The sequence below is a fragment of the Gopherus evgoodei genome, chromosome 4 (genome assembly GCF_007399415.2).
Source record: "Gopherus evgoodei ecotype Sinaloan lineage chromosome 4, rGopEvg1_v1.p, whole genome shotgun sequence".
Classification (NCBI taxonomy): domain Eukaryota; kingdom Metazoa; phylum Chordata; order Testudines; family Testudinidae; genus Gopherus; species Gopherus evgoodei.
The window spans coordinates 103,351,682-103,376,463 of record NC_044325.1 but is presented as its reverse complement, the minus strand read 5'-3'; the positions used below and the strand labels follow the sequence as shown (position 1 = coordinate 103,376,463).

Here is a 24,782-nt window from a genome sequence, read left to right as displayed (position 1 = left end):
AGTCCTGTTTTCATAAGATTTTTTAAAATATATTAAATTATTGTACGGCACCACAGGTGTGTTATAAATAAAATTAATAATTATTATTCTAGACCCTTCACAATACTGTTTACAAGGACAGAGAATATAGCAGCTCACCTACCTTTCCAAGTTGATTTTATCAGGCTTTTTACCCCTTCTGCCCTCAGTTTTTCTTTAGTCTTTTAGTTTCCTCTTGCTCTCATCAGCTCACTTTTCCTTCCCCGACATTGCTGTTATTACAAATTTTACTTGTTAGCTTCTCTTCAGAGACTGCCTTGTTTCCCCTCTCTCTGTGGGGCTCCTGCTATTGTCATTACCCTTTTTTTCAATTATCTTTGTCTAACCTCCCTATGGCAACTGTAGATGCCAAATTCCAGTTTCCCATTTCTCAACTGACCTTCCCATTCCCAACTGCCTCTTTGCCAGCTGTCATTCCCATTTGTCCAGTTCTCAACTGCCTACCTCCCTCCAGCCACGTTTCTAGCTGCTGATTTCCTAGGTGCTTATAACCCAATTGCCACTCCCATTCCCTAATGTCCATTTCCTAACTAACACGGTTGCCCCCAACCAGCAGCTGCTCCAGGCACCAGCGCTCCAAGCGCGTGTCTGGGGCGGCAAGCCATGAGGGGCGCCCTGCTGGTCCCTGCGAGGGCAGCAGTCAGGCAGCCTTCGGCGGCTTGCCTGCGGGAGGTCTGCCAGTCCCGTGGATTTGGTGGCAATTTAACGGTGGGTACGCCAAAGCCGTGGGACCAGCGGACCTCCCTCAGGCAAACCGCCGAAGGCAGCCTGCCTGCCGTGCTTGAGGTGGCAAAAAAGCTAGATCCGCCCCTGCTCCCAACTGCCTAAATTCCAGCTGCTACTCTTGATCTCTGCTGCCCAGTGCCACTCCTAATGCCAGCTGCTGCTTCCAGCTCCCATAGAACCATCTGATTTAAACATTTCATCCCTTCTCCAACTAAAGGAAAAGAACCCAAAATATTCTGCTGCTTATTTGAGTATATAAGCATGTTACATAGGCATCTTATTTGACTGCTGCTGCACTCTGCATTATTCATGATAAATCCAATAATTCTTTCCTCCAACTTAATGCAAGTTCAAAGTTCATTTTGTTTTTTTTTTAATTGCTCTACATTTATGGAAGGTAAATTTTGTCTGCCATCAGTTGCCACTTGGATTTTAAAGTCCACTTGGATTTTACATTTCTCTGTAGGTTTGCTACAGTGAACCCCCCACAGTGCCAGCAGCGGACTTTACTCATTCATTGGCCAGTTCTGCCTCCAAATCATTATAGGCTGGTTTTACTGCCTGTTGTTAAGGTTTCCAGACACATTGTATTATAAGATCGTGTTTTCAGTTGCTTAGCCAAACTTTAACCAGCATTTTCCATGTAAGGTGTCTCGCGCTGAATTTTTTGGGAAAATTTCAGACAAAATGAGTCAGCTGTTTCCAAGAATAAAAGAAGGGAAAAATACATTGTTTTGCCCCTATTAAAAATTTTGTAAGGACTTTTCTTTAAAATGATCAAGTAGCATGCAGTATAGCAGGGGCTTGAAATTTGGAAGGGGCTGCCTTTCTGTGAGGAACATGTCTTTTGCTGTAAAAACAAGCTCAAATTTGGCTAAGTTATAAGCCTTTGGAAAATTTAGCTCAAACACTCAGTAGAGACTCGCTAGAGTTTAACAGAAAAAATCTCTGAAGGTTTTGTTCTCATTGCGCATGTTCAAGCTGCTTAGCTTCTAGAACTGACCAGACTGCCTATGCATCACCCTCATAGTGCATCTGAGCATGCTCCATTCCCTCACGGCTACGTGTGACTGGACTGCACATTCATAGCAACGACAGCAACTAAGTGTGCTTTAGCCCAAAGCTATAGAGTCGGAGAGAGACTTTCTCTGTAATGGCTTCTCTCACAGGGTCTGGGCTGGAGTTGAGCAGGGAAGACTAGGACTGGGTGCCAGTAAGACTAAATGGATGGGGGGAAATGGATATCTGATGGCATGATGGGGATAGCACTGAGATTGGATGAGGAGCTGGGGTGAGGGGAGGAGATTGGGACTGGCTGGAGGAGGAACCAGTGAGGGGGAGCAGGAGTAGGGGGAGAAAAGAGACAGATCTGACAAGGACCTGGGGGGTGTGGTGTGGTGGGGAGAACTGGCATTGGCCAGGCAAAGAGACTGATACAAGGAGGGGATGAGGTGAATGAGGTTGGATGAGGAACCCAGTGAGGGAGACTAGTTAGGAGCCATTGGGGTGGGGAAGAGGTGGTTCAGGCAAAGAGCTGGTAGCTGGTGATTGGGACTGAGAGTTGTGAGGGAAGACGAGGACTCAGACAGAGAACCCAGAGGAGGAGACTAGGATTGGCTTGGGGAGGAGACTGGGATGAGAAGCCTGAAGAGTGGAAGTGGGTAGTGTCAAAGTTAGAATCAGGACTCACAATTTGTCAGACCACTCTGTTTTATTAGCGCAGCACTCCGCCAATAACACCCAGATAATGTGAGTGGCCATGCAAGACCCAAACAGTCTTATTTATACAGATAAAAGAGCGGGAATTAGACAAAGGGACAAAGAAAGCAAAACAGTAAAATTCACCAGGGGCATAGCATGCATTTCCTATTTCCTTACTAACTCTTATCGATTTAAGGCTAATACTTCACCAATTGCCCTTAAATGGTGCAATTGTTCTATGTGAATGTCTGTATTCCTGACACCTGGATTGCAGCATTCCAACAGTTTTGCTTAAAGGTACAGACAGCATTTCTTTAATCCTTTCTATTTTCACAATATAATTCATTCTACTTTCATAGGGTATGGCTACACTTGACATTTCAAAGCACTGCCGCGGCAGTGCTGCGGGAGCACTGCCACAGCAGCGCTTTGAAGTGTGAGTGTGGTCGGAGCGCCAGCGCTGGGAGAGAGCTCTCCCAGCGCTGCACGTAAACCACATCCCTTACGGGTGTAGCTTGCAGTGCTGGGAACCGCGCTCCCAGCGCTGCGACACTGATTACACTGAGGCTTTACAGCGCTGTATCTTGCAGCGCTCGGGGTGTTTTTTCACACCCCTGAGCGCGAAATTTGCAGCGCTGTAAAGCGCCAGTGTAGCCATGGCCACAATCCCTCCTTTTGGTCAAGCGCATGCCAATACCAACAATTACTGGGTTCCACAAATTAACCGTTCCTTATCTCTTTGTTCATCAGTGATATTCAAAATCATCACATTAGCACTCTGTTTTGGGGCAGTCATCTAGGTGACACAATTCTGGATACAACAGGAGATTAACTGAAAGCATACAAAAATCACTAAGATTCCAAACAGGATAGTTAGGGCTCCCTGAAACAACCAATTTCCTATGCCAGAGAAATTGAACAGGTTACTTAGCCACTTCCATAAAGAACTCAACTCTTCATGGGGAAGATATGTGATTTGTTCTAAGTGGCTAGCGCGATCTATTACCTCATTGGTATTGTCAGGTATAAACACACAGCATTCTTTTCCAATGAGAGTACAGGTCCCTCCTTTGGCCGTCAGCACTGTGTCTAACGCCTGACGGTTTTGGAAGGCCACCTGTCGGATCGCCCCTGTTTCTTTGGCCAGGGTTTTTAAACTTTCTCTGGTTTCATTTGCCATTATTTCAACTACTGCTTGTAACCTCAGGAGCCTTTTTGCCTGGTGTATTACTTCTCCAAGTGGGATAAAGGAACTGCCAATAACCTCTGCCTAGGTGTCATTACTGTTCCATATTGTGTTAAACGGACAAGGTCCTCCAGTGAGCCAGGACAGGAACACCAGTTTGAAAGTGGGCTGGGATGTGGCTACAGACCTAGCATTTAGAAATAATACGGGTCTGAGCTATCCACACTTGCTGCTGGATAAAAGAATTGTCATTGTGGACTCCCCAGACCTTAAGACACCAACAGCCAAGGAACAGGCACCACCAGAGGTGCATGTTGGAGGCAGGGTCCTTCTGGTTCTGACAACCTCAACTGAGGGAACTGCAGTCACAGTTTTATGTCCAGCAGGCGCTAGGCTCACTACTGCTTCTTGGGCCTTGCTTTATGTAGTCATCTGCTTCCGGCAACCCTTACGAGAGCGTAGATTGTGAGGTATTGCAGGCTGTTCCTCTACGTCTTCTTCTGGAGTCAAAATTGACTCTGCGTGGTCCTGAGGTGATGATTGGTTCACTGGGGGTGGTGCATTCTTACACTGCGAAGCATGTATCCACTCTGAGATGCCAGACAGTTTAACAGCCATTGGGGTAGTAAGCAGTGCCTGGTGATTCTTTGTTGTTCTTTAAGTCTCTTTACTACTTCTTCCTTGACTCTGGCTATAACAATGGCCTTCACACCTTATCTTTTCCTGATGCATACATTCCTCATTCACACAAATAGATTGAGAATACAAACAGTAGTATTTTATATCGAGCAAAAAAAAAGGCATTGCAAACTAAACCTTGCTAAGCTTTACAATTGATAACCAAGACAATTTACATTGAGACCCAGGCCTTTAATGTTTCTCTAATTTACTTAACATAGACACAATAGAGAATCCTGTCTCTTACTAACTAAATCTTAAAGAGTTAAGAGAGGGCCCAATTTGTAATGCATATGGGAAAACAGAATCTTATAGTCCCAGGGGGTCATTTCTTTCTGCTATTTAAAAAAGTGGCTAGCAGGATGAAATCAAATCATACTTTAATTCTTATGGGACATTATAAAATCCTGCTCCTACATATCCCCCTTTTGACACTAAGATTATTAATCGCCAATGTCACTTTTTATTTAGTTCACGTAATAGAAAATACTGGGAGGTGATTTGGGCCTGTGACTTTAGCTTTGCACACATTTGTTTTATCCATGAGCACATTTTAAACATTTTCATTAAACACATACAATTTAAAACCAAAAACACAATTAGGAGTAGTAACATTAGTATGCCAGTAGTTGTGGGAGACCATCCAGAAAATATGTTATACCAATGGTAAGCTGTTATGTTTTTCTGTAGTGGCAATTCTTAACATGTCCCCATTTGTGTGTATAATATGAATGGTCCAGTTTTCCACATTACCTTTTTACCTTTTAACAGATGATTGGTAACTGTCTGCCATTCAATGCCAAGCTTGATAGAGAACTGAGTGAAATCAGTGCTTACAGTAAGCTGAGACTCTTTTGTTGTTGTTGTTGTGGCAAATAGTAAATGTGATTATTGGTAAACACAGTACTTATATTACATTTACATTTGTCTTCTGGTGGGTTGCTAACACTTTTTAAACACTTTTCTCCAAGAATTAACACATACACGTAGCCCATTATACAGTACTTCGGATTATCTGAAAGACAAAAATAACATTTTTCTACCCTTTTTGAGGTTGCATTGATTATTACTTAAAAGATTCCTTTCTTTTACAAATACCCCGGGCTGATTGCAGGCAAAACAGAGGAATTACCCCCATATTTTTGTTTGTTTGTTTGTTTTATAGGCAGGCCAGGTTTTAATGGCTTCTACTTTTTAAGGGTTATGCGGAAATTATTCCACTGTTTAGTTATTAAATTAATGAGGTGGTGTACCTCAAGTTTTTCCTCTTATATAGCAGACCAAGTTTGTAATGTTTGTCCTGCTGTGTTAAGCTTTAAGTTTATTCACAGGTAATTGCTGAGAAGCATCATTACCATATTACTTTAAAGGATTTTTCCAAAAATCATACACACTATAAGTTGTTACAGGGGTACTTACTAACATCACATTTATTTTAATGTTTAATATTAACAATAACATTAGCATCAAATCTATTAAAGGTATCGTGTTATACCATGCCTTTTATGTAGGCAATTTGTTTGCTGACCAGGTATGTTCTTTATTTGCAGCTTCTTTTGTGCTGGCAGTTCTCACCTTTCTTTATCAGTTAGGTAATTTGCATCAACACAGGCTTGGCTTTTGGATTCAAAGCCATCAGCAGAGCTCAGAGACTCTGGCCATGGCTACACTTACAGTTCTGCAGCGCTGTTAGTTACAGCTGTGTTCGTACAGCTGTGTAGGACCAGCGCTGCAGTGTGGCCACACTGACAGCTGCCAGCGCTGCAGTGTGGCCACATTTGCAGCATTTGCAGCGCTGTTGGGAGTGGTGTATTGTGAGCAGCTATCCCAGCATTCAAGTGGCTGCAATGTTCTTTTCAAAAGAGGGGGGTGGGGTGGAATGTGACAGGGAGCATGGAGGAGACAGAGAGAATGAATTTTTGGAGTTGACACTGTTCTCAGCTCCCTGCCTTGCAAATTCTAAGGACTGGAAGACACACAGTGCCTACCTTCAATCATTTTAAAAGTTCTGACCCCCTTCCCCCACCCCCTCTCATTCAGTAAATGCAAATTATGTACTCCTAAATAGCCGTCAGACCAGATAAGCATCTGCTCAACACGGACTTCCCCCTCCCCCTCTGCCCTGTGAGCGCGCTGTTTCTCTCTTCAAGCAAACAGCTGTGAACATTCCAAAGTAATTCCCCTGCCTGCCTCCGCTCGCTCAGCAAACAGGAGCTGTGTTTGTTTTTTAAATAAGCAGTTTGGCTGAACTCCGAGCTCTCCCTTTCTTCCGGTTTGTTGTGGACAGGAATTCTGGGATACCTCCTTATACCCCGGAGGTCAATAAAAGCGCTGGTGGGGTCCACTCTTGCTGACAGCGCTGGAATCGCTACACCCGAGGCTCGACCGGGTGTACAGCCAGCGCTGCAACCAGGGAGTTGCAGCGCTGGCCGTGCTTTGCAAGTGTGGCCACATTCTAAGTTGCAGCGATGTAACCCCCTCACCAGCGCTGCAACTCTCTAGTTTAGCCATGGCTCTGTCTTAACACACAGGGATCTGAAAAAGAAAACACAGCCTATTGCAGCTCTTTTTGGAGCCCTAATAGGATTTTAATTCAGCAGCACATTTCATTTCCTTTTTTTTTTTACCCCTTTCTACAATATACACTGCACATGTCCTAGGGAAAATGCACATTATTTCTATACTATAACTTTTTAAAACATTAGCCATATTAATTTTTACATAAGGTGTAACTGTTTGTTTTGTTCTTATAGAGTTTTCATGTACCCTTATCAAAGTGACAGTCTGATTACACAGAGCTATTTTAAGGCTCAGTGTTTTTAACATTGCTTCTTTTTGTTTTGTGCACCTGGCCTCTGCTGTTGCTTCAGAGGGTCACTGTTAATTTCTTATTCTTTCATTAACAGCTTTTATCTGCTATTCTTACCAAAAAAAACACCACCCAAACAAAAAGACTTCAGAATCTTTCCCTATTCTCCTGATTTTGACTGCCCTATTGCAGCCATGACTTGGTCTTTATTTAAAAACATTTAAATTTTTGTAAAGAATCAAGATACCCCTTAAGGGTTAAATGCTAAATCCCAAAGCCAAACAGCACTAATTACCTGGGTCTTGCAAAAAGGTCTGTCAGTTTTGCAACTTCGAATTAGAGTCAAATGAATTTTTAGTGGCATTAAAAACAAAAACAAAACCAATTTATCTCACACCTAGAAAACAGGAGTTTTACAAACCAGATGTGTTGGTTTAGATTCTTAGAATATTACATATTTTCACAGACAAATAGATACATACACATTTTCTTTTCCTTAACATTTCTTTACACTGCTTTGTTTTTACATAGCTGTATATATATGGATTATTTACAGGCATTCTTCTGGAAAAAGGGCCCATTTTCCCTTCAGAATGGCTGCAAAGAAACCAAGAATTCTTTCTCTTTAACATGGTCCTTTTTAACATTTTCCACAAAGTTTAACTGCTTAATTCTCTTCAGCCTCTGTAGAGTTAACTTATCACTCTCTTTTCTTAAATCACTTGTTTATGTCCCAAAATGACACCTTTATCACCTCAGATTTCACCATTTTAAGTATTGTTCCAGGGGTTCATGCCTGCACTTACTGTTTTTCTTACTCCTGACAATATTCCCTTAGGGCGTTCAGCCTGTTTTTCAGTTTATCTGTTGCTTGCCTGCTTGTCTGGGCCCGATCCTGCTTTTTTTTTCTTCAATGAACTGTTTGTGAGTGATATTGTGGTCATTTCACAATTTTGAAAGAAATGTTCAAGGAAAGGGACCAGGAAGGGTGGGGGCTAGTTGAGGAGCCCACCCTCCTTGCTGAATTGGTAGTGGAACACTAAAGAATCAGTTTTTGAGGCAGACAACAAAGGGGAACAGAATAAGGGGCTTTTTGTCCTTTTTACAGTGAGATGGGAGTATGAAGGGGGTTGGATCGATCCGGGGTTTGGAGAACGGGGTAAAGGGGAGTGCTCAGTCTGGTGGTGGGACAGGAGGCTTTTAATAAAGCTTTTAACTTATTATTTGAATATTTGAGAGAGGCGAGTTTTGATTTTGTCCACCTATGATTTGCCTCTTGCCACCACTGCATGAAACAATTAACCTCTCCTTTAGCCAGTTTAGTTTTAGGTTGGCTGAGTTTGTCCTTTAAGACGTCCACTCAGTCTTTGTTTCAAGATTTTAACAGTGGCCACTGAGTTTTGGGATCCCCCTGAGTTAGCCTAGACCATTTTTCCAGAAATTTACAGGAGTCCGGACCCATCCTAAATACATAAAATGAGCCGGCGTTCATTTAGGGCACGGTCTCGACGTAGACGTCTGGTTACTAATACAGGAGGACTTCACACACCAATCACACAAGAAGGAAATTCGGGTTCGTCAGAGCAATGCCCAGTGCAACACACAAAACGAGCCCACAGGCTACTGCCTCAATCGCCCTTGCTTTCACACCAGGGGTTTTACCCAAAGTGCGGTGCGGTTGCGATTGTGCAGATTCCACTCACTCAGACCGCGGGGACAGGAACCCCTTGGTCGGCCTATCCCCGGACGGAGACGGCACCCAGACTCAAACACTCCACAAGAGGACGGATAGACACAGAGACAGGACAGTCCTCAGTCTGAACAAAACACAGAAATAATTACCCGACCAGGTTCCTGATGTCAGATCCCGGGATCCCAACCAGAACAGAGTGGGAACCAACAGGTTCGATGGCGTAGACCTCACTGTGGCTGTGCGCCTTTCCGCTGTAGTGGAGGACCGCTCGGGCCAAATGCCCAGGTGCCAGCTACCACGGTCATCCTACAAAAACGGTCAGGAATCACACAGCCCTAGTGAAGACGGTTGCCATCTCGGTGGAACCTCCAAATTGTCAAAGTTAGAATCAGGACTCACAATTTGTCAGACCACTCTGTTTTATGAGCGCAGCTCTCCGCCAGTAACACCCAGATAATGTGAGTGGCCATGCAAGACAGTTTTATTTATACAGACAAAAGAGAGGGAATTAGACAAAGGGACAAAGAAAGCAAAACAGTAAAATTCACCAGGGGCATAACATGCATTTCCTATTTCCTTACTAACTCTTATCGATTTAAGGCTAATACTTCACCAATTGCCCTTAAATGGTGCAATTGTTCTATGTGAATGTCTGTATTCCTGACACCTGGATTGCAGCATTCCAACAGTTTTGGCTAAAGGTACAGACAGCATTTCTTTAATCCTTTGTATTTTCACAATATAATTCATTCTACTTTCACAGTAGACAGGGAGTTTGTGACCGTGACAGAGAGCCAGGAGTGGGGAAAAAACAGGACTAGAGGGAACTGGGCAGAAAGTCTGAAGATTGGGGGAAATGAGCCTGAGTCCACTAGAACCCACTTTCCTCCTGAGTGTAGAATGGTACCTAAGATTCCTCAGTCTCCCCATTTCTCTGCTGTCAGCAAATATCTGTGAAACCCACTGGGAAAGTGTACATTTCATCTGTCTCTAGTGTTGGTCCACACAGAGAATGATAATCTACTATTGTTATCAGCTGGCTCGAGTAGCAGAAGTCTGTGTGGAGAATCTAAAGATTCCAGCCCTGCTCATGAATCGTGGGTGTCAGTATGATGCCACATGATGAAATTTCTGGGGTTTTTGTCGTTTTTTCCAACTTGCTTTTTAGAAACCTAGCACATTACACACACAGAGCTATGGTAAAAGAACGTTATTAAGATTACAAAGTCCAGCAAACAAACGAAATGCCAGATTTAAGGTTGCCTTTGCTATCTTAATTTGGCCTATTTGTGCATATGTATTATGATACAGTCTTTAATTACATGATCACATACAGTAGAACATTAGAATTTATGAACTGACTGGTCAACCGCATGCCTCATTTGAACCAGAAGTATGCAATCAGACAGCAGCAGAGACAAAACAAGGCTAATACACTACTGTGTTACACATAAACTAGTAAAAAAAGATTTGACAAGGTAAGGAAACTTCTTCGAGTGCTTGCTCATATCGATTCCAATTAGGTGTGCGCGCGCTGCATGCACGTTCGTCAGCAGATTTTTACCCTAGTAACACTCGGTGGGTCGGCAGGGTCGCCCCCTGGAGTGGTGCCATTATAGCACCGGATATATACCCCTGCCGACCCAGTGGCCCTTCAGTTCCTTCTTGCTGCCCGTGTCGGTCGCTGGAACAGTGAAGCGTGGCTTAGCTGATCTCCGCTTCCCTAGCCTACTTGGAGTTTCTTACTAATAGTTGTGTATATAGTTATAATTTCTACAGTTGTAGTTAAGTTTAGTCATTTTCTAATATAGTTAGTGTATATAGTTGTGAGGGGTTCGGATATTAGCCCCTTCACCGCTCCCGGTACCGGGGCTCATGCCCGGATCACCGGGCTTCAAACCGTGCTCGGCCTGCCACAAGCTGTTGCCAACGGGAGGTCCCCATGAATCCTGTCTTAAGTGCCTCGGGGAATCTCATCTCTCGGATAAGTGCTGGATCTGTAAGGCCTTCCAGCCCAGGACGAAGAATGAGCAGGACTTTCGTCTCAAACAGCTCCTGATGGAGGCAATTCTTACTCCTCCGTCCTTGGCACCGAGCGCCGGACAGTCCGCATTAGGCAGAAGCATCTCTTCGGCACCGGATCACGCCGGTACCACTAAGGCCTCTCAGCACCAACCGTCGCCGGCACATATGTCTGCTCGGCACTGTTCCCTCTTCCCGCGTGTTAAGAAATATAAGACTCCTGCTGCTTCCATGCTGCCTGCACCACAGTCGGAGCACCCGCCTAAGTCGGACCACCTGGCATCGACACCTGCCATGGCACCGCCAGCCTCGGCATCATCGATTCCGGTGCCTGAAAGCTCCCTGGCGCATGCCATGGTTGAGCTCACTGTTCCCTCCACGCCGGAGACTTTTTCTATGGCGAGGGAGCTGATCGTGCTGACGGAGTCTGCGCTGCCTCAACCCCTGATACCCCCGGTGCGGGTTATACAATCGATCGGCAAGCCTGCCCTGCTGAGACCATCATCTGTTGGCACCGATCATGGTCGCGGTCCCACTGGCGCTCTCGGTCCTGACACCACCGCGGTCCCGGCACCACTCTCCATCTTGGTACCGGTCGCACTCGCGGCACTGTTCAGCGTCCCATTCGCCGGCCCAGTATTCTCGGCACCGATCTAGCTCCTGGCACCGTTCCCGGCACCGCACCTCTCGCAGCCGCTCTAGATGTCGATCTTCAAGATCCCAGTCGACCTCCTGGCACCGCTCTGATCGCAGGTCCCAGTCTCGTTCCCGGTACCGGTATGGTGCCCAGTATCGCTCTCCAGTACCGCACAGAGAGAGATCCTCTAGAGATGGAGACCCTTCCCAGGGCTTTTCAGCTCCTTCGTGCCGTCTCAACACAAATCTGTGTTATCTCATGCGGACAGTGCTTCCTATGCACAGGACCATGACTCAGATGTGCCCAGCCGAGTCTTCCAAGAGACCCAGGCCCAAGGACAAGGACCTCATCAGTGGTCATTCTGGACACCTTGGGCATATCACCAAACCCAAGGTGTGCCTCCAGTGCCATCATGCTCCTTATCATCGGAACACCGGGTGCCGGAGGCGACTGTCAGCCGCCCGCTGCCTGCAGGTACGGAGGAAGCTCCCATGCACTGAACAGACCCTCAGGTTCCACCTGAGCCTGACATCACCCAAGAACAAGAGCCCACGCAGGACCATCTTGTCCCTGGCCTTTCCTCTTCCTCCTCTTCAGATGAAGCAGTGGCGGGGACATCCTCCTTGGGGCCCTCCAATTGACCTGAGGGCACATCAGGACCTCCTGAGACGTGTAGCCCTGAATATGAATGTTCAGGTGGAGGAGGTCCCGGAGATAGAGGACCCTGTGCTGGATATTTTGTCAGCTGACACCCCCACAAGAGTGGCCTTGCCATTCCTTCGCACGATACAGACAAATGCCGATACCATCTGGCAGTCTCCAGCCTCTATTCCGCCCACGGCCAGGGGAGTTGAGCGGAAGTACATGGTACCCTCTAAGGAGTATGAGTACCTGTACGTGCACCCTCCTCCCTGCTCCCTTGTCGTGCAATCAGTCAATGAAAGGGAGCGCCCTGGCCAGCAAGCTCCTGCTCCAAAGTCAAAGGAGGCTAGGCGCATGGACTTATTGGGCCGTAAAGTATATTCTGCGGGGGCCTCCAACTCAGGGTGGCAAACCAGCAAGCCCTGCTTAGTCGTTCCGACTATAACACCTGGGTGGCGTTTGGAAAATTAATGGAGATAGTTCCCCAAGACTCCCGCCAGGAGTTTGCTGCCCTTTTGGAGGAAGGAAAGAAGGTGGCAAGAACCTATCGCCAAGCCTCACTGGATGCAGCTGACTCCACAGCCAGGACTCTGGCTTCAGGAGTTGCCATGCGGAGAATATCATGGCTTCAGGTGTCAGGCCTTCCACCAGAATTACAACAAACTATACAGGACTTGCCCTTCGAAGCCAAGTCCTATTTTCTTAAAAGACTGATCCTAGGCTGCAAAGTCTAAAGGACAACAGGGTGATCATGCGCTCGCTCGGAATGCACACACCGATGACTCAGTGCAGGTCCTTCCGTTCCCAGCCTCACCGCCCTTACCCCCTGCCTAGACCGCGACAGGACTTCAGCAGAAGGCACGGCTGAGGCAATCGCAGAAGGCAGTCTGGACCCCAAGGGGGTGAAAATCAGGGTCCCCCCACGGGACCCAAACCAAACTTTTGAAGGGACGCCTGAGGACGGCGTACCAGTTGTTTCCCAGGATCCTCTTCCTCCTTTTTGCAACCACCTCTCCTATTTCCTCCCTGTGTGGACCCAACTAACTTTGGATTGTTGGGTACTTCGCATGGTCGAATTGAGATACCACCTCCAGTTTATTCCCACCCCCATCCCCATCTCTCTTCAGGGATCCCTCTCACGAGCAATTCCTCTTGCAAGAGGTACGGACGCTCCTTGCCATGGACACTATAGAGGAGGTACCGAAAGACTCGAGGGGCAGGGGATTTTATTCCCGCTATTTCCTAATCCCCAAGGCAAAGGGAGGTCTAAGACCTATCCTAGACCTGCGAGGACTCAACAAATTCATGATAAAGTTGAAATTCCACATGGTATCCCTGGGGACCATCATCCTGTCCTTAGATCCCGGAGACTGATATGCTGCCCTCGATATGAAGGACTCGTATTTTCACATCGCTATTTACCCCTCTCACAGGTGGTATCTCCGTTTTGTGGTCAACCATCAACATTTTCAATTTATGGTCCTTCCGTCTGGCCTTTCTACAGCCCCACGAGTATTCACAAAATTCATGGCTGTAGTCGCTGCCTCCCTCCGTTGTCATCGGATACACATCTTCCCATATCTCGATGACTGGCTCATTCGAGGGACCTCCAAGGCCCAAGTCACGTGTCATGTGAGCATCATCAAGAACCTATTCAGGTGATTAGGCCTGATGATCAATATACAGAAGTCCACTGTGGTTCCCACACAGAGAATAGACTTCATTGGTGCCATCCTGGACTCCAATCTCATCAGAGCCTGCTTACCACAGCCTCGGTTTCAGGCAATGGGTTCAATTATCCAAAGCCTACTAACCTTCCCAATGACTTTGGTTTGCACTTGTCTCAGACTGCTGGGTCACATGGCTGCATGCACATTCGTGACCAAATACGCCAGACTACGTCTCCGTCCCCTTCAGACTTGGCTCACCTTGGTATACCAGCCGGGCAGACACAGCATAGACATGATCCTCACAATCCCGCCGAGCATCCTAGGCTCCCTGGCCTGGTGGCTGACGCCCAACCTGGTCTGTGCAAGGATGCCTTTCCACCCCCCTCAACCTTCAATGGCCCTGGCAACGGATGCATCATCCCTGGGTTGGGGAGCCCACCTAGGGAATCTCCGCACTCAAGGCCTTTGGTCAGCTCAGGAACTGACCTTGCACATCAATGTTTGGGAGCTGAGAGCAGTCCGCCTTGCGTGCCAGGCATTTCGACAGCATATACCAGGCCGTTGTGTCTCAGTGCTCACAGACAATACAACGGTCATGTTTTAGATAAACAAGCAGAGAGGAGCATGTTCACCCCTCCTTTGTCAGAAAGCTATTCAACTCTGGGACTTTTGCATAGCGCACTCGATCGACCTGGTAGTGTCTTTTCTCCCAGGGGTTCAGAACACTCTGGCGGATCACCTCAGCAGATCCTTCCTGTCTCACGAGTGGTTGATTCGTCCGGATGTTATCCATTCTGTTTTCCAGAAGTGGGGTTCTTCCCGCATAGACCTCTTCGCCTCCCGCGAGAACAGGAAATGCCAGGAGTTCTGCTCCTTCCAAGGTCTCTCCCTGGGCTCTATCTCAGATGCATTTCTGATGCAGTGGATGAGCCATCTACTTTATGCCTTTCCACTGTTCCCGCTGGTTCACTGGGTCCTGCTCAAGCTCCGCAGAGACGGAGCCCACCTGATCATGATCGCTCCAGCGTGGCCGAGGCCACACTGGTACACCATGTTGCTCGACCTGTCGGTGACCAACCCAATCCCCCTACCTCTTTGTCCGGATCTCATAACTCAGGACCACGGCAGACTTCACCACCCAGACCTGCAGTCTCTTCACCTCACAGCATGGTTGCTGCGTGGTTAAGCCAGTCCGAGTTACGTTCCTCTGCCTCGGTACAACAAGTACTCTTGGGTAGTGGGAAGCCTTCCACTAGGTTAACATATCTGGCCAAGTGGAAGTGTTTCTCCTGCTGGTGCGGCCAATGTAATGCTGTTCCCACTGAGGTACTAGTTCATACCATCCTGGACTACCTCTGGTCCCTAAAACAACACAAACTAGCGGTTTCATCACTAAAGGTGCACTTGGCGTCTGTCTCTGCCTTCCACCCAGGAGAGAACGGCCGCTCGGTCTTCTCTCATCCCGTGGTTTCGAGGTTCCTCAAGGGCTTGGAATGTTTATACCTACAGGTGCAGCGCCCCACCCCAACCTGGGACCTCAACCTAGTTCTAGCCAAACTTATGGCTGCTCCCTTTGAGCCGCTGGCAACCTGCTCGCTGCTGTACCTGTCCTGGAAGACAGCGTTCCTCATAGCCATTACATTGGCAAGACGAGTCTCCAAGCTTTGGGCTCTTATGGTGGACCCTCCGTATACAGTGTTTCACAAGGACAAGGTACAGATGCGACCACATCCGGCCTTCCTCCCTAAAGTGGTATCGGCCTTCCATATCAATCAAGATATCTTCCTTCTGGTCTTCTTCCCGAAGCCACACTTATCACACCAAGAGCAGCAACTGCATTCCCTAGACGTCCGTAGGGCTCTCGCGTTTTATATCGAGCGAACAAAGCCCTTTCGTAAAACACCCCAACTCTTCATCGCAGTGGCAGATTGTATGAAAGGCATACCTGTTTCCTCCCAGACGATTTCATCTTGGGTGACGGCGTACATCCGCACCTGCTAGGACTTGGCTCATGTTCTGATGAGCCACCTCACCGCACATTCTACTAGGGCTCACGTTTCATCTGCCGCCTTCCTGGCCCATGTTCCCATCCAGGAAATATGTCGGGCAGCTACCTGGTCATCGATTCACACCTTTGCCTCACATTACGCATTGGTTCAACAGTCCAGAGATGATGCAGCCTTTGGCTCAGCAGTTTTGCATTCTGCAACATCTCACTCCGACTCCACCGCCTAGATAGGGCTTGGGCGTTACCTAATTGGAATTGATATGAGCAAGCACTCGAAGAAGAAAAGACGGTAACTCACCTTTGTAACTGTTGTTCTTCGAGATGTGTTGCTCATATCCATTCCAAACCCGGCCTCCTTTCCCAGTGTCAGAGTAGCCAGCAAGAAGGAACTGAAAGGCCGTTGGGTTGGCAGGGGTATATGTCCAGCGCCATAATGACGGCACACCAGGGGCCGACCCTGTCGACCCACCAAGTGTTGCTAGGGTAAAAATCTTCTGACGAACGTGCATGCGGCACGCGCACACCTAATTGGAATGGATATGAGCAACACATTTCAAAGAACAACAGTTACAAAGGTGAGTAACCATCTTTTTCTGTGCTTATTTCATTTAAATTAAGATGGTTAAAAGCCACATTTTTCTTCTGCATAGTAAAGTTTCAAACTGTATTAAGTCAATGTTCAGTTGTAAACTTTTGAAAGAACAACCATAATGTTTTGTTCAGACTTACAGACATGTCAGGAATGGAGATTGTTCGTAACGCTGAGGTTCTAGTGTACTATTTTTTGACTCATTCAATGCCGAGGACAGATCGTGCTCTAGGGATGAGTCCTAGAGTACCATAGAATATCAGGGTTGGAAGGGACCTTAGGAGGTCATCTAGTCCAACCCCCTGCACAAAGCTGGACTAATCTCCAGACAGATTTTTACCCCAGTTCCCTAAAAGACCCCTTCAAGGATTGAACTCTCAACCCTGGGTTTAGCAGGCTAATGCTCGAACCACTGAGCTATCCCTCAGTGAAGGAGAGTGTTGATTTTAGGCCTTCTGCCTTATTTGTTTCAGAAATTCGAAGGTATGTAGTGAACGAGGCAAGGAGTTGCAGGAAGAGAAAAGATGGTCTCATGGTTAAGGCCCTGGCAAGTCAATGCTGCCCCTAATAATTGGATTTTATCCCTGCCTCTGCCTCAGAGTTCTTGGTGCAATGCTAGTCAGATGACTTAAACTAAACTTTTCACATGTGGTCACTAACTGTGTCATCCTCATTTTCTGGGTTCCCAGCTTGAGACCTGGGGTCTGATTTTCAGAAATGCTGAGCACTCACAGCTGTAGCTGAAAGCATAGCTCCCACTGATTTGGCCAAATAAGGTACTATCTAATGCTAAGTACTCTGAAAAATCAGGTCCTAGAAGTCTGTTTGGACGCCAACAATTACTGGATGCTTTCGGCCTGAGACAGTTCCCCATCTATAATACACTCCTGACGGGCGTGTTGTGAATACATCTACACAGCAAAATAAAAAACCCAAATAAATCCACAGTAGTGAGTCTCAGAGCCTGGTTCTACTGTCTCAGGCCTCACACCTTGGAGCTAAAAAAAAAAAAAAAGCAGTGTAGTTTTTTTGGGCCCAGGCTGGAGGCGGGGCTCTGAAACTCAGTGGGGAAGGAGCATCTTGGAGCTTAGACTCCAAATTGAGCCCAAATATGTATATTGCTATTTTAAGCCCCGCAGCATGAGCCCAGGGAGCTTGAGTCAGCTGACCAGGGCTCTGAGACTGACTGCTGTCGCAGGGTTTTATTAAAACAACAAGGACTTAAAGATTAACAGATTTAATTGGGCATAAGCTTTTGTGGGTAAAAAACCTCACTTCTTCAGATGCATGGAATCAGGGTTTTATTGTTTTCTCTATAGAGGTACCCTGTTACTAAGTGAAGAATGCCATAAAAAAGCTCATGAGGAAGTTAATTCTGTCTTCTGAGCGTAGTATGTAGTAAATAAGATTTAAAGGCCACACATGAAAAATTAGGATAAACCAAAATATTGAATAGCTACTCTTCAATTGAATACTGCCCATCCTGTGCAATGCATGAGGCAGGGGATCTATGGAAAAATAATACATGATTATTAATTAGAACATTATAATAATACATAGGCACAAGGAACCTGAATTAAGGATGAAGAGATGACCCTAACTCTGGCATTTTCTAACTTTTGAGTGCTTGACTTCACAACCCTAATAGTGTTCTTTTCACTTAGGGTTGTTTGTGTCTAATTGAGTATATTAAACAGTGGTGGCTTCTGTAACAACCATTAGGTTACCCTTGCTCTTAACCTCAGTCTGCACTGAGTAGTCAGAAGTTCATTGAGTCTTTGTTTTTAATTTTTTTTAATCCACTGTAGTTTTTCCCTTTGTCTTCTTATGGAGGGACTTTATAAAATATTTTGAATATTTTGAAAATTCAAGTAAATAGTTGTGACTAGATCACTGAAATTTTTTTTTTCCCACAGATAAAAGCAGGCGTTTTATCATACAACAGGGATGATGATTTGACCCTGTCAGGCTATACTACTTATTTAAGTGTTCCATTCTTCTGTCTGTAATCCAACGGTATTCTCATGATCTCCCTTGCCTTTTTTTAAAAGACAGATACCATATTAGCAACTTTCCAGTTTTCAGCTACAGCAGGCCTTTTAAAGGATGTATTGTATGAATATAAGAGAGGCAACACAATCCAGTGGACTGAGCACTGGGCTGATGGCCAGGACCTCCTTCATTCTAATCCTTGCCAGATTCAGAATGTAGTCATGAGCAAGATAAGTAACTTCCTTGCTTCTGTTCTCCCATCTGTAGAATGGTGATAGTTACTTAGCAACCTATTTGAGAGAGGTGCCTTGAAAATTAATTAGTTACTCAGAGTGTTCTCCAGTCATTATGTAAAGCACTATGCAAGTGCTAAGAATTTAGATCATCATCATTAATAATAATTAATTTAATTAACTTTTAGATGGCGCTTTTCATCTTTAAATCTCAAAGCTCTTTACAAAGGAGGTCAGTATCACTATCTCTATTTTACGAAAGGGGAAATTGAAGTGAGGGGGAGGGGAAAGTGACTTCTCCATGGTCACTCAGCAGGCCAGTCGATTGTGTGTGTCCCTACTAAACACATTAAGTCGGTGGTGTGCGTCCACAGTACCGAGGCTAGCGTCGACTTCCGAAGTGTTGCATGGTGGGTACCTATCCCACAGTTCCCGTAGTCTCCGCTGCACATTGGAATTCTGGGTTGAGCTTGCAATGCCGATGGGGCAAAAATATTGTCGCAGGTGGTTTTGGGTGCATGTTGTCAGCCTGCCCTCTTCCCCCCCCATTAAAGCAATGGCAGACAATCATTTTGCACCTTTTTTCTGTGCGTGCGCTATATTACTTTCAGCAGATGGTGTAGTAGGATGCTAACCGTCATCATCGAACAACCACTTCTGCTGCCGCTCTGCTCTCCTGCTCTGGCCGCAGATGGTGCAGTAGGTCAGAAAAACTGGCATTCCAGCCACTGCTGCTGCTGCCACTCTGCTCTCCAGCTCTGGCTACAAACGGTGCAATAGTTCAGAAAAACTGGCATTCGAACCACCACTGCCACTCTGCTCTCCTGCTCTGGCCGCAGATGGTGCAATAGGTCGAAAAAACTGGCATTCCAACCACTGCTTCTGCTGCTACTCTGCTTTCCTGTATCGATCGATAGCGAATTTGTCCATGTTGGCTGTCATGTGCTCCCGCTTCTGCTGCAACTCTGCTCTCCTGCTCTCATGAATCCATCTCGCAGGTACGCTCGTTGTTCTCTATAAATACCTATTCTTGTGGCATCTCTCTATAAATATTTATTCTTCTTCGAGTGCTTGCTCATATCAATTCCAATAGGTGTGCGCGCGCTGCGTGCACGTTCGTTGGAAGATTTTTACCCTAGCAACACTCGGTGGGTTGGCTGGGTCGCCCCCTGGAGTGGTGCCATTATGGCACTGGATATATACCCCTGCCGACCCAACGGCCCTTCAGTTCCTTCTTACCGCCCATGTCGGTCGTTGGAACAGTGGAGCACGACTTAGCTGATTTCCACCTCCCTAGCTACTCATAGTTATCTCGTTATTATTGTGTATATAGTTCAAATTTCTATACTTGTAGTTAGTTTATTATTTTCTTTAACATAGTTAGCGTATATAGTAAAGAGGGGTTCGGGGATTAGCCCCTTCCCCTCACCCGGTGCCGAGGCCCATGCCGGGTTCACTGGGTTTCAAACCGTGCTCGGCCTGTCACAAGCCGATCCCAGTCCCGACGCCGCTCGCAGTCCTGGTACTGTTCTCCATCTCGGTACCAGTCGCACTCGCGGCACCGTTCAAGACTCCGTTCGCCGGCCCTGTACTCTCTGTACCAATCAAGCTCCCGGCACTGCACCTCTTGCAGCCGCTCCCGGTGTCGAGCTTCAAGGTCCCGGTCTACCTCCCAGCACCGGTTCCGGTCGCAGGTCCTGGTCTCGCGCCCGGTACCGCTCTCTGGTGCAGTGTACAGACAGACTACCCAGGAATGGAGACCATTCTCAGGGATTTTCAGCTCCTCCTTGGCTGTCTTGACATGCATCTATGTCATCCCATGCAGACAGTGCTTCCTATGCACAGGACCGTGACTTAGATGTACCCAGCTGTGTCTTCCAAAAGACCCAGGCTCAAGACCAAGGACCTCATCAGTGGTCCTTCTGGATGCCTTGGGCATATCACCAAGCCCAAGGTGGACCTCCAGTGCCATCACACTCCATACCGTCGAAGCACCGGGTGCCGGAGGCTACTGTTAGCCGCCCCCTTCCTGCGGGTACAGAGGACGCTCCCATTCAGGCACCAGACCCTCAGGACCCATCGGGGCCGGACGTCACCCAAGTCCACGAGACAATGGAGGACCCGATGATCCCTGGCCTTTCCTCTTGCTCTTCCTCTTCTCCAGATGAAGCGGTGGCAGAGACATCCTCCTCAGGCCCTCCACCAATTGACCTAAGGTCACATCAAGACTTCCTGAGACGTGTGGCTCTGAATATGAAAGGTGGAGGAGGTTCCAGAGATAGAGGACCCAGTGGTAGATATTTTGTCGGCTGACACTCCCACAAGGGTGGCCTTACCGTTCATTCGGATGATCCAAGCGAAAGCTGATACCATCTGGCAGTCTCCAGCATCTATTCCGCCCACTGCTAGGGAAGTTGAGAGGAAGTACATGGTGCCATCTAAGGGGTACGAGTACCTGTACGTACACCCTCTTCCCTGCTCCCTCGTCGTCCAATCGGTTAACGAAAGGAAGCGCCATGGCCAGCAAGCCCATGCCCCAAAAGCAAAGGAGGCTAGGCGCATGTATTTATTGGGCCGTAAAATCTACTCTGCGGGGGGCCTCCAACTCAGGGTGGCAAACCGACAAGCCCTGCTTAGCCGCTATAACTATAACACCTGGGCAGCGGTTGAGAAATTCACAGAGCTAGTCCTCCAAGACTCACGTCAAGAATTTGTGGCCCTTTTGGAGGAAGGAAAGAAGGTGGCGAGAACTTCTCTCCAAGTCTCGTTAGACGCAGCTGACTCTGCAGCCAGAACTCTGGCTTCAGGAATTGCCGTGAGGTGAATATCATGGCTTCAGGTGTCAGGGCTTCCACCTGAATTGCAGCATACGATACAGGACTTGCCCTTTGAAGGTCAGGGCCTATTTTCGGAAAAGACTGACGCCAGGCTGCAGAGTCTGAAGGACAATAGGGTGATCATGCGCTCGCTTGGGATATACACACACACACACACCAGAGACTCAGCGCAGACCCTTCCAGCTCCAGCCTCAGCGCCCTTACCCCCCGCCTAGACAGCGGTAGGACTTCGGCAGGAGGCGTGGCTGAGGCAATCATAGATGGCAGTCCGGACCCCAACGGGGTCAGAATCACGGCCCCGCCAAACCTCCTGTGGGACCTAAATCAAACTTTTGAAGGTGTGCCCGAGGACGACATACCAGTTGTTCAACAGGATCATTTCCCTCCCTTTTGCAACCGCCTCTCCTCTTTCCTCCCTGCGTGGACCCAACTAACTTCAGATCGTTGGGTCCTACGCACGGTAGAATTTGGATACCGCCTTCAGTTTATTTCGCTCCCATCCCCCATCCTCATCCCTCTTCAGGGACCCCTCTCACGAGCAAATCCTCTTGCAGGAGGTACGGTCCCTCCTTCCCATGGGATCTATAGAGGAGGTACCGGAGGAATTGAGGGGTAAGGGGTTCTACTCCCATTATTTCCTAATCCCCAAGGCGAAGGGAGGTCTCAGACCAATTCGAAACCTGCAGGGACTCAACAAGTTCTTGATAAAGTTGAAGTTCCGCATGATATCCCTGGGGACCATCATCCCATCCTTGGATCTTGGAGGCTGATATGCCGCCCTCGATATGAAGGACTCGTATTTTCACATTGCCATTTATCCTCCGCACAGACGGTACCTCAGGTTTGTGATCAACCGTCAACATTTCCAATTTATGGTCCTTCCGTTTGGCCTCTCCACAGCCCCAAGAGTGTTCACAAAGTGTATGGCCGTAGTCGCTGCCTCCCTCTGTTGTCGACGCATACACGTCTTCCTGTATCTCGATGATTGGCTCATACGCGGGGCTTCCGAGACCCAAGTAACGCGGCACGTGGGCATCGTCAAGGACCTATTCATCCAGCTAGGCCTGATGATCAACCTAGAGAACTCTTGTGTGGTTCCCACGCAAAGAATAGAGTTCATTGGGGCCATTCTGGACTCCAATCTCACCAGGAGATGCTTACCACAGCCGCGGTTTCACGCAATAATATCTATTATACAAGACCTACAAAAATTCCCAACCACTTTGGCTCGAACTTGTCTCGGCCTCTGGGTCACATGGCTGCCTGCACGTTCGTGACCAAGCATGCCAGGCTATGCCTACGTCCCCTTCAAACTTGGCTCTCCTCAGTATACCACCTGGGGAGACACAATATAGACAGGATCCTCACGGTTCCCCCGAGACTCCTAGGCTCCTTCGACTGGTGGTTGACGCCCTCCCTGGTGTGTGCAGGGATGCCGTTCCATCCGCCCCAGCCTTCTATGGCCCTGATGACGGATGCGTCATCTCTCGGCTGGGGTGTTCACCTTGGACATCTTCACACTCAAGGCCTTTGGTCATCTCAGAAGCTGACCTTGCACATCGATGTCCGAGAGTTGAGAGCAGTCCGTCTTGCGTGCCAGGCATTTCAACAGCATCTGCAAGGCCGTTGTGTCTCAGTGTTCACAGACAACACAATGGCCATGTATTACATAAACAAACAGGGAGGGGCACGGTCCTCCCCCCTTTGTCAGGAAGCCATTCAACTCTGGGACTTTTGTATAGCCCACTCAATCGACCTGGTAGCGTCCATTCTCCCAGGGGTTCGGAACACTCTGGCGGATCAACTCAGCAGATCCTTCTGCTCTAACGAGTGGTCGATCCGTCTGGACATTATTCATTCTGTTTTCCGGAAGTGGGGATTTTCCCGCATAGACCTCTTTGCTTCCCGCGAGAACAGGAAATGCCAGATGTTCTTCTCCTTCCAAGGTCTCTCCCTGGGCTCCATCTCGGATGCTTTTCTGATACCGTGGGCGAGCCAACTGCTTTACGCCTTTCCACCGTTCCCGCTGGTTCACAGCGTCCTGCTAAAGCTCCACAGGGACGGAGCTCGCTTGATCATGATCACCCCAGCGTGGCCCAGGCAGCACTGGTACACCATGTTGCTCGACCTGTCGATAGCCAGCCCAATTACCCTGCCTCTTCACCCAGACCTCATAACTCAGGACCACGACAGACTTACGACCCAAACCTGCAGTCCCTTCACCTCATGGCATGGCTGCTGCGTGGTTGAGCCAGTCAGAGTTACGCTGCTCTGCCTCAGTACAACAAATACTCCTGGATAGCAGGAAACCTTCCACTCGGTCTACGTATCTGGCCAAGTGGAAGCGTTTCTCCTGCTGGTGCGAAACGCAAAATGTTACTCCCCACTGAGATCTCGATCCCCACCATCCTGGACTACCTTTGGTCTCTCAAACAGCAGGGTCTAGCGGTATCATCGAGGGTGCACTTTGCGGCCATTTCTACCTTTCACCTAGGGGAGAGTGGCCGCTCCATGTTTTCACATCCTATTGTTTCCAGGTTCCTCAAGGGGTTGGAGCGCCTATACCCCCAAGTACGCCGCCTTGCCCCTACCTGGGACCTCAACCTGGTCTTAACCAGACTTATATCTCCACCATTCGAGCCGTTAGCAACTTACTCGCTGCTATACTTGTCCTGGAAGACAGTTTTCCTCATAGCCATTACATTGGCCAGACGAGTCTCCAAGCTTCGGGCGCCCCCGATGGACCCTCCATATACTGTGTTTCACAAGGACAAGGTGCAGTTGCGACCACACCCAGCGTTCCTCCCTAAAGTGGTATCCGCCTTCCATATCAATGAGGACATCTTCCTTCCGGTCTTCTTCCCGAAGCCACACACATTGCGACAGGAGCAACAATTGCACTCCCTAGATGTCTGTAGGACGCTCGCATTTTATATCGAATGGACAAAGCCCTTTCGTAAATCGCCCCAACTCTTCGTCGCAGTGGCAGACCAAATGAAGGGCCTACCTGTCTCCTCCCAGAGGATCTCCTCTTGGGTGATGGCGTGCATCCGCACTAGTTATGACTTGGCTCATATTCTACCAGTGCTCAAGCCATCTCACCGCACATTCTACCAGTGCTCAGGCTTATCTGCTGCCTTCCTGGCTCATGTACCAATCCAGGAAATATGTCGCGCAGCTACCTGGTCCTCGGTCCACACCTTTGCCTCCCATTATGCTCTGGTTCAACAGTCAAGAGATGATGCAGGCTTTGGCTCAGCAGTTTTGCATTCTGCAGCATCTCACTCCGACCCCACCACCTAGGTAAGGCTTGGGAATCA

General features: G+C 47.8%; 1 protein-coding gene across 5 annotated transcripts in view; it reads left to right on the top strand.

Moving 5' to 3' along the window:
• The window catches only part of ZNF143 (zinc finger protein 143), an 88,545-nt gene that overhangs the window by 9,570 nt on the left and 54,193 nt on the right, over positions 1-24,782 (top strand). For 2 of the 5 annotated variants that reach the window (XM_030560399.1, XM_030560398.1), the window contains one exon: positions 18,814-18,857. The exons of the other annotated variants lie outside the window; for them this stretch is intronic. The gene's annotated coding sequence lies outside the window, so the exon portion shown is untranslated. The remainder of the gene's footprint in view (positions 1-18,813; positions 18,858-24,782) is intronic. 5 annotated transcript variants of the gene reach the window in all.